Consider the following 9,283-nt stretch of genomic DNA (forward strand, 5'->3'; position numbering starts at 1 on the left):
CTATATACTAACAATGAAGAATACAAAAAATAAATAAAAGTTTATTTACAATAGCATCCACAAAATTAAAATGTGTAGGGATAATCTTGGCAAAAGAAGTGAAAGACTTATACACCAAAATCTATAAAACATTTTAGGAAAAAATTAAAGCTTTAAGTAAATGAAAAGATATCCTATGTTTACAGGTTGGAAGACTCGATATGTTGTTACAATGGCAATACTCATCAAATTGATTTACATATTTAATGCCATCCTTATTGAAACTCCAGCTGGGTTTTTTTGTTGTTATTGTTGCAGAAATTAGCAATCAGACTTTATAATTCATATGGAAATGCAAAAATCTAGAATTAATCCTGAAAAAAGGAAGGCAATGTTGGGGGAACTTCCATAACCAGATTTCAAAATGTATTATAAATCTTCAACAATTAATACAGTGTAGTATGGGCCTAGGGACAGATATCTGGAGAATAGAATTGAAAAAATAAAATTGAAAGTCCAGAAGTAAAAGTCTTATGTTCATGGTCAATTGATTTTTGACAAAGCTGCCAAGATAATTCAATGGAAGAAAGAATTATCTTTTCAACAAATGGTTCTGGGACAACTAATATCAACATGCAAAAGATTGAATTTGGACTCTTACCTCACACCATACATAAAAATGTACTAGAATTGAGTCAGAGATCTAAATGTAAGAGCAAATACTATTAAACTATTATAAGAAGTCCTAAGAGTAAATCTTTGTGACCTTGAGTTAGGCAATAACTTTTTAGCTATACAACCCAAACACAAGTGATGATACATTGGAGAACAAGAGTGAAACATTGGAGTTTACCAAAATTAGAAACCTTTGTCTTGCCAACTTGTCATCAAGAAAGTGAAATGACAACTTGAGGAATGAAAAACCCAAGACCTGTCAAGGGACTCGTATCTAGAATATGTAACGAACTGTATCAATTCAATAGTAAGAAGAGAAATAACCCAATTATAAAATGATCAAAGAATTTTAATAGACATTTCTCCAAAAAAGGTTTACAAATTGTGAATAAGAACATGAAAGGATGCTCAACATCATTACTCATAACGGAAATGCAAATTAAAACCACAGTAAGATGCCATTGCATCCTGCTTGAATAATAAGAATAAAAAAGTTACACAATAACAATTGCTAAAAGTTGTTGATGAGAATGTGAAGAAATTGGAAACCTCACACATTGTGACATTCATACATTGGGAATGTAAAATGTTACAGTCACTTTGGAAAACAGTTTGTTGGTTCCTCAAGTTGTTAAACACAGCTACCATGTGATCCAGAAATTCTAGTCCTAGAGAAATTCCAGGAAAAATAAAAATTTATATTCTCACAAAAGGTGTACGTAAATGTTTGCAACAGCATTATTAACAAATGCCAAAAAGAGAAAATAACCCAAATATTCATCAAATGATGAATGGGTTTCTAAAATGACATATGCTGCAATGTAATACTCTTTAGCAATAAAGAATAATATATTACTGAGAGATGCTACAACATGGGTGTCCTCAAAAACATTATATTTAGTGTTAGAAGTCAGTCACAAAGACCACATATTGAATAAGCGAAATTTTGTGAAATGTCTACAATAGGTAAATGTATAGATGTGGAAAGTAAATTAGTGATTGTCCAGGGCTGGAAGGATGAGAGAGAAATGAGGAATGTCTGCGGATGGATACAAGATTTCTTGTTGCTGGAACCTACTAAATGATGTTGCTCTTATGAAAATATTTTAAAATTTGATTTTGATGGCTATACAAATTTGTAACATACTGAAACCACTGGACTGTACACTTTAGACAGGAAAATTGTATTTTTTTGTTTTAACATTTTAATGTTTAATTTTGAAACCATCACTAGTGGAGATATTTTTTAATTAAAAGGATCAGAGCATTACATAGCTTCTTCCTATAAATAATCATAAGTTCTATCTGTTTTATTATTGCATTTTATGTTTTGGGGTACATGTGAAGAACATGCAAGATTGTTGCATAGGTACACACATGGCAGTGTGATTTGCTGCCTTCCTCCCCTTTACCTATATCTGGCTTTTCTCCTCATGCTATCTCTCCCCAACTCCCCACCCCCCACTGTCCCTCCCCTAGTTTCCCCCTACAGAACCCAGTGTGTGATGCTCCCCTCCCTGTGTCCATGTGTTCCCATTGTTCAACACCCACCTATGAGTGAGAACATGCGGTGCTTGATTTTTTGTTCTTGTGTCAGTTTGCTGAGAATAGTGATTTCCAGGTTCATCCATGTCCCTACAAAGGACACAAACTCATCGTTTTTGATGGCTGCATAATATTCCACGGTGTATATGTGCCACATTTTCCCTGTCCATTCTATCATTGATGGACATTTGGGTGGGTTCCAGGTCTTTGCTATTGTAAACAGTGCTGCAATGAACATTCGTGTGCATGTGTCCTTATAGTAGAACGATTTATAATCCTTTGGATATATACCCAGTAATGGGATTGCTGGGTCAAATGGAATTTCTATTTCTAGGTCCTTGAAGAATTACCACACTGTCTTCCACAATGGTTAAACTAATTTACACTCCCACCAACAGTGTAAAAGTGTTCCTATTTCTCCACATCCTCTCCAGCATCTGTTGTGTCCAGATTTTTTAATGATTGCCATTCTAACTGTCGTGAGATGGTATCTCAATGTAGTTTTGATTTGCATTTCTCTAATGACCAGTGATGATGAGCATTTTTTCATATGTTTGTTGGCCCAATGTATGTCTTCTTTTGTAAAGTGTCTGTTCATATCCTTCACCCACTTTTGAATGGGCTTGTTTGTTTTTTTCTTGTAAATCTGTTTTAGTTCTTTGTAGATTCTGGATATCAGCCCTTTGTCAGATGGGTAGACTGCAAAAATTTTTTCCCATTCTGTTGGTTGCTGATTCACTCTAATGACTGTTTCTTTTGCCATGCAGAAGCTGTGGAGTTTGATTAGGTCCCATTTGTCTATTTTGGCTTTTGTTGCCAATGCTTTTGGTGTTTTGGTCATGAAGTTCTTGCCTATGCCTATGTACTGAATGGTTTGCCTAGATTTTCTTCTAGGGTTTTTATGGTGTTAGGTCTTACGTTTAAGTCTTTATATTATATGTATTTTTTTATTGAGAATTTATCTTCATAAAAATCTCAGTGATTTAATAAAGCAAAATTTATTTTGCACTCATGATATGTATTCAGTGAGAAACTTTGCTTATAGTGGACACTTTAAGATCATGGCTGATGGAAGGTTTACTTCATCATATAATTCTGGGATCACTAAGATAAAACAAAAGGAATGTGGCAAATTGCCTATTAACCCTTCCAATTTCGACATAGAAGCCATACACATCACTTCAAATTATGTATCATTGGCCAGAATAAGTCACACAGTGACAGACTTTAGAGAGGGCAAACAGTTTCAATTCTACCATATACCTGGGGAAAGGAAAGAGCTGAAGTATTTGTAGAGAGTCCTCGTGAATACTGCAATGTCCTATCTTTTCTAGATTTTAATACCTGAGAACAGTGACTCCATATTTCCTCACTGCAATTTTAATTCTTTTTTATTTTCCTTTTTTGTCATTTTGAAAAGATGGAGGTATTTAAAAGAGTAAGTCTTAAAAAAAAAAAAAAGGCATACATGTCAGTCTACAGTAGTGCTCTGCTCGCCATAAATGTTTCATACTTGTGAGCAAGTGAAACAAATGAACAAGAGAAATGATCAAACAACAGTGCCCAGTAGTGAATGACTGAGAGCCTAATGTGTGAATCAAGGGTGAGTATTGCAGTTGTTCAGAAAAGAGGAGACCAAGGTGAGCTGGAGCAGCAGTGGCTGAGTAATCGGTGTTCCCAATCCATATCTCTTGTGTCAGTGCAGATGGATCACTTAAGAACTGCTGCAGTGACCCAGATGGACGGTGTTATCTGTGTCACGGTTTGTTTTCTTCCCAGATATGACTTGGGCAGAGCCCTGCCATCTTAATGAGGACAGAAAAGAACAGGATCTGGAATCACTTCACCTTTCGGAACCTTCGTTTGCAAATCAAGATTGTAAAATGTAGCTGTATAACACCTTAAAGATCTGTGATGAAACATGCTATTAGTATTGTATGCAGAATCCATTAGAGAGCAAAGCAGGACTCTATGGCTAGAATTTACTGAATTTATCAAAGCTTTAATAGCCAGTCTGAAGGTAAATCCTGTTTCTGCTGAATTCAGAGAGTTCACAGAATATTTCAAAGGAGACCCCCTTCTTTCCAACAATCTATCAGGCTGTAGAGTTATACATACACTTGAGTCATTTTAAAATTATGCAGAGGTTGTTAAACTAAAAGGAGGGTTGAGAGTGCTTTAAAGTCATGGCTAATGCTTTCATTGTATATGGGATTTCAAGCAAAGTTTACTGATGGCAGAAATTAAAATCTCTGTTTCTTTCAGCTTCCTTTTAGACATGTCTCTTCACTAATTTCAGTTCTTCCAGAAAATATATTTTCTCTCAAGAGCCTTTTTATTTGTCCATTGTCAGTACTGGTTGTTACAATGATCAAATTAACTGGATAATGGCCACATCTCCACTACTTGGTTTGCAGACAACTGTAATCATGGAGAGAATGGTTAATCAATTCTCATAAAAATCTTACTAATTTTTAAAACCCTCGGTTAAAAAAAAAACCTAGTTAAAAGTATTTCTTTTCTTCTCCCACCAGAAGAGAATGGTAAGAATTCCAATTAAAAAGTCAGGAAAGAAACACAGACACACACACACACACACACACACACACACACACATACACACACACCCACTTACCATTAGTACACGTAAATCTTAGTTTAGACTATTTTAAAATGAGAAAAAAATAACTAAGCGATATGGGAGCAGATTTCATTTTGGAAAACTACTCTTACGATTATGGAAAGAGTAGGGGAATAGCAAACAAATCATAAATTTGAATTTATAGTCCCCATCTTAATAGTTACGATGTTTGGAAAAAATATAGAATGTTTTTCAGGGGTGAAAAGCAGGACCATTTCCTTACCATAACTATTAATCTTAGCTTTTTATTTACTGAAATTATACACTACTTGGCACAGAGGAGGTGCTTAATAAATGCTTCCCTAGTGAATTGCCCACACTATGGCAAATGATCTCAAAATACATTCAGAATAGCAGATAGGCTGTTGCATCTAGCAATGACACATGTACCTGCAATAACACCAAGAAAGCCATATGTGGAGCAGAACATTTTTAGTACTTCCCTAAGGGAACCACACCTACTGCTAATTCTGAAAAAAGAAAATAGCTTACAGCCTACAGTTACAAAGACAATAATGAATAATACTCCAGAAATATCCACATAGGACTTCCAATATGTATTGATGTATGCTTAGACATTGATCTGTTCCCTATTTACTTGTTCTCTCCGAGGAGAAATGGCAAAATCAGTCCTGTGACCCTTTGTACCTTTTGGATATACACAGTTTATTTCAGCAAGAATTCCTTGAGCACCTTCTACCTTCTTTGTACTGTGAAGTGCACATGTCATCACAGGATAAAGAATATTGAAGTAGGACACTGAGGAAAAACAGAGGGGAAAAAAATGACATTAAAATTTTAGCTCTCAAAAAAATCAGGAACAACACTGATATTTACTTCATACATCCTTATTTTTTTAATTCTTTTACTCCCATCTGGCTCAATGTCATGAAAATTATAGTAAGTGAAGTAAGCTCTCCATCTGTTAAAAACGTAGAATAAAACACTTAATCTGTGGGCAAGCACGCAGAGTACCAAGAAATGTCTCAAACTCAAATGATAAGAGCAGGATCCTATAATTAGTTAAGTATGGTTGATATAGATTTCTGAAAAATCTCTATTTAATGAATAGATAGGTTTGCAACTATTTCTATGGATCTAGTGCTATTTTCTGATCTCAAGTGAGATGAAACACACTAGGAAACTAGTATGATGCTCATCAATTAGGAAGATAATTTGCCATGAATCGTAAGTAAATTATACAAGAGATATCATCTACATATATGATATGCTTTGGCTGTGTCCCCACCCAAATCTCAGCTTGAATTCTATCTCCCAGAATTCCCATGTGTTGTGGGAGAGACCCAGGGGGAGGTGATTGAATTATGGGGGCGGGTCGTTCCCATGCTATTCTTGTGAGAGTTTCACGAGATCTGATGGGTTTTTCAGGGGTTTTGCTTCTTAATTTTCTCTTGCTGCTGTGATGAAAGAAGTGCCTTTCACCTTCTGCCATGATTCTGAGGCCTCCCCAGCCATGTGGAACTGAAAGTCCAGTTAAACCTCTTTTCTTCCGGGCCTCAGGTATGTCTTTATAAGCAGTGAGAAAACAGACTAACAATATATAATGCTGTTCACCTTTCATTCCCTGCTCTCCCACCCCATGACTTCCGTTCTCATGATTGCAGTACTTACTTCAGTTGCCATGTTCATATAATATTAATCCAGCACCTCTCCGATTGATAGTTCTAGTAGACTTTTCCAAGTCCTTTCCTTGGAAATTTGGGTGGCTGGAGCTGTGACAGGTAAATTTGGTGGTCGTTTCTGTCAAGTGAACCACAGAAGTAGAGGAAGCTGGTCTAGACAGTCAGAGTGGGGTTAAGAGCTACAGTAAACAGCAGAAGGAAAGAAAGAACTAGGAGGCAAGAAAGAAGAATGAGCGTGAGACAGGAAGAGAGATGAGACAGAAAAGAGGCAGAAAATGATTCAGAGAGAGTTCAAATCTCTAGGTCAAAAGATTCAGCCTTTTGGTTCTACAGGAAACTCTTTTCCTCTGCAATGAAGTCTCCTGTATTTCCCTAAGTACCTTAAATAGTTTCTGTTATTTGCAGCCATGTCAATGTTATATCTCCAAGCAATCATCTTGTTATTTCTTGGTGTTTATCTCCCCTCTTCTCTCATACTTGATCCAGGAGGGGAATTTTCCCTTCGTCAGTCACACCAAGAAGAAACAATAATTCAAAGAAGTCTTGTACCTAATTTACAGATAAGAAGCATGCCTGAAGTTCCATTTCTCCTTTCCCTGCAGTGGAGGGATTAGGTAATACAGCCCCTAGGGGAGGGGAGAGAAAAGGCAGAAACATCTAACAGTCTCAAGAGAGGGGAAGCGTGGTTTGGAAGGACAAAGGGGAAAACTTTCACTCACAGAGTAGGGAGTGCAGAGTGGAAGGATTGAGAGGTTGAGCACCTTCCTGCGCACCCATTCATTACCTGCCATTCAATAGTCTTGGGCCCTGGTAAATCCTCTGATTAGATGGTAGGAGATTTGGACCTCTGTATGGAGTTGTGGGCATTAAGAGATATTTTGCTCCTCATCACATTGAAACTAAACAAGACCTACGAGTGGGCAGTGGAGGATCCACCATGGCTGCTAACACAACTGCAAAGGATTGTAACTAATACAGATATCACAACTATACATCCATTAGCAGAGTGAAATGCAAGTGATTATCTAGATATTTCAGATAATTAAATTGAAAGTAGACAGGACTGAAAACTAACACCAAACTTATCATAGCATCCAGGTCAAGGTCTATGATTAGGGATTCTCAGGGGATGCCTGTTTTCTCTTTGAGGTCATGCTCATTTGAAGGTATACTTGAAGTAGAGTCAGATTAACTAAATGTCAAGAGGAAACTAAATTAAAATAGGATTTTACTTGAGGGGAAAATGTTGCCATCTTCTTTCAAATCTGTAGCTGAGAAAGCAAAGATAACTCAGACATCCCTGGGATAATTGAAGCCCAGATGTACCCCTCTTCCATTTGGATTAGCCTGGCTCTTGGGATTCTGTATTAACAAGAAGTATTAACAAGCATATGGATGTTTTAGTAGATACTGCTGTCTTTGTGTCTCTAAGAAATAGATCTTTGATGAGACGCATGCCTGGCCCTGTCTGATTTTCTCTGCTGTACTCATCCAGAAAGAAATGATAGCTGGGGTTAGGCCCTAGACAGACAGCAAGTCCACCAGCTTTTGTTATCAACCAATGGCCACCTTTGTCACACCTTCACTTACTTGACTGCTGGCCTACCTAATAGCCCCAACTTTTCTTACTAATTCTCCCTGTCTATTTTTTTCAAACTCCACAGTCCTGTAGACTCTGATCATGTGCTCAACTCCCAGGCTACTGATACTCTGCCTACACTAGCCATGGAGGATGTCATCTGTTTCAGGGGAAGTGGGAGGTCCCATCTGCTCAAACACATGACAGGGAACTCAATTAGGTCGTGAGGAAGTGGGGCAAAGGGAAGCCTGAAATTAGGTAGAGGGTGGAAGGAATTGAGCCAGAAGTTCAAGAGTTTGGCACATGATAAAAAAGCCTTGTTAATTGTCTAGGCACAATTCTAGGCACTGGAGATACAGAGACGAACATGAGCTTCAGTTTTTTTAGTGGAGCAGGCAAAAAAAAACCAGCTTCAATAAATAGTTAAGATAATGTAGGTACTAGTAATAACTATAACTTTAGCAAGAGGGATGGTATAAGGAACTTTTGTCTTGTGTGTGTGTGTGTGTGTTGTGGGGGTGTCCAATTTAGAGAGGGTGGTCAGGAAGGTCTCTCTGAGGAAGTGACAGTTGAGCTGAGACCTGAATGATGAAAAGGGTTCACTCATGCTGTGATTTGAGGGAAGAACATTCCAGGCAGAGAAAACAGCAAGTGCAGGAGCCCTGAGGTGGGACAAGCTTGCCCATGTTGCAGAGTCTGTAAGACGAAGAATCAACAAATAAGGGAGAGGATGGTCTTAGATGCCTTGAAGGGAATCAAGGTAGGGATCAATTTCTGTCATTTCCTGCAGGCTCTGGTTGGGTGTTTAGGCAGTCATTGAGGGATATAGGCCCAGAAACTACGTTATCAGCTTTATGTTATAAAAAGCAGGTTCTGGCTGGTGTGTGGCAATGAACTATTGGCAGGCAGTAGTGGAATCAGTGAGACTCCAGATAGATTGATGGTTTAGACTAGAGATGTTGAGTAATTTTCTCAAAGACACTCAGCCAATAAATCAAGAACAAGTGGCAGAGGGTCAGTAAGAGTAGAGGAGTTAAAGAGAAATTCACTATTCCCTTCTGACCCTGTTATTTTCCCTGACCTAGATTGTCAGCGAATATTCTGAATCAGCCAGTTTTCCAGCACTCCAGCCCTGCTGAGAAACCAAGGGAGTGGATATTTGCCATTTTTTTTTTCTTTTTCTTTTTTTTTTTTTGGCAGTCTGGGACCTTTGAACATGAC

Source organism: Cebus imitator, unplaced genomic scaffold, assembly GCF_001604975.1.
Source record: "Cebus imitator isolate Cc_AM_T3 unplaced genomic scaffold, Cebus_imitator-1.0 Scaffold47, whole genome shotgun sequence".
Lineage (NCBI taxonomy): Eukaryota > Metazoa > Chordata > Mammalia > Primates > Cebidae > Cebus > Cebus imitator.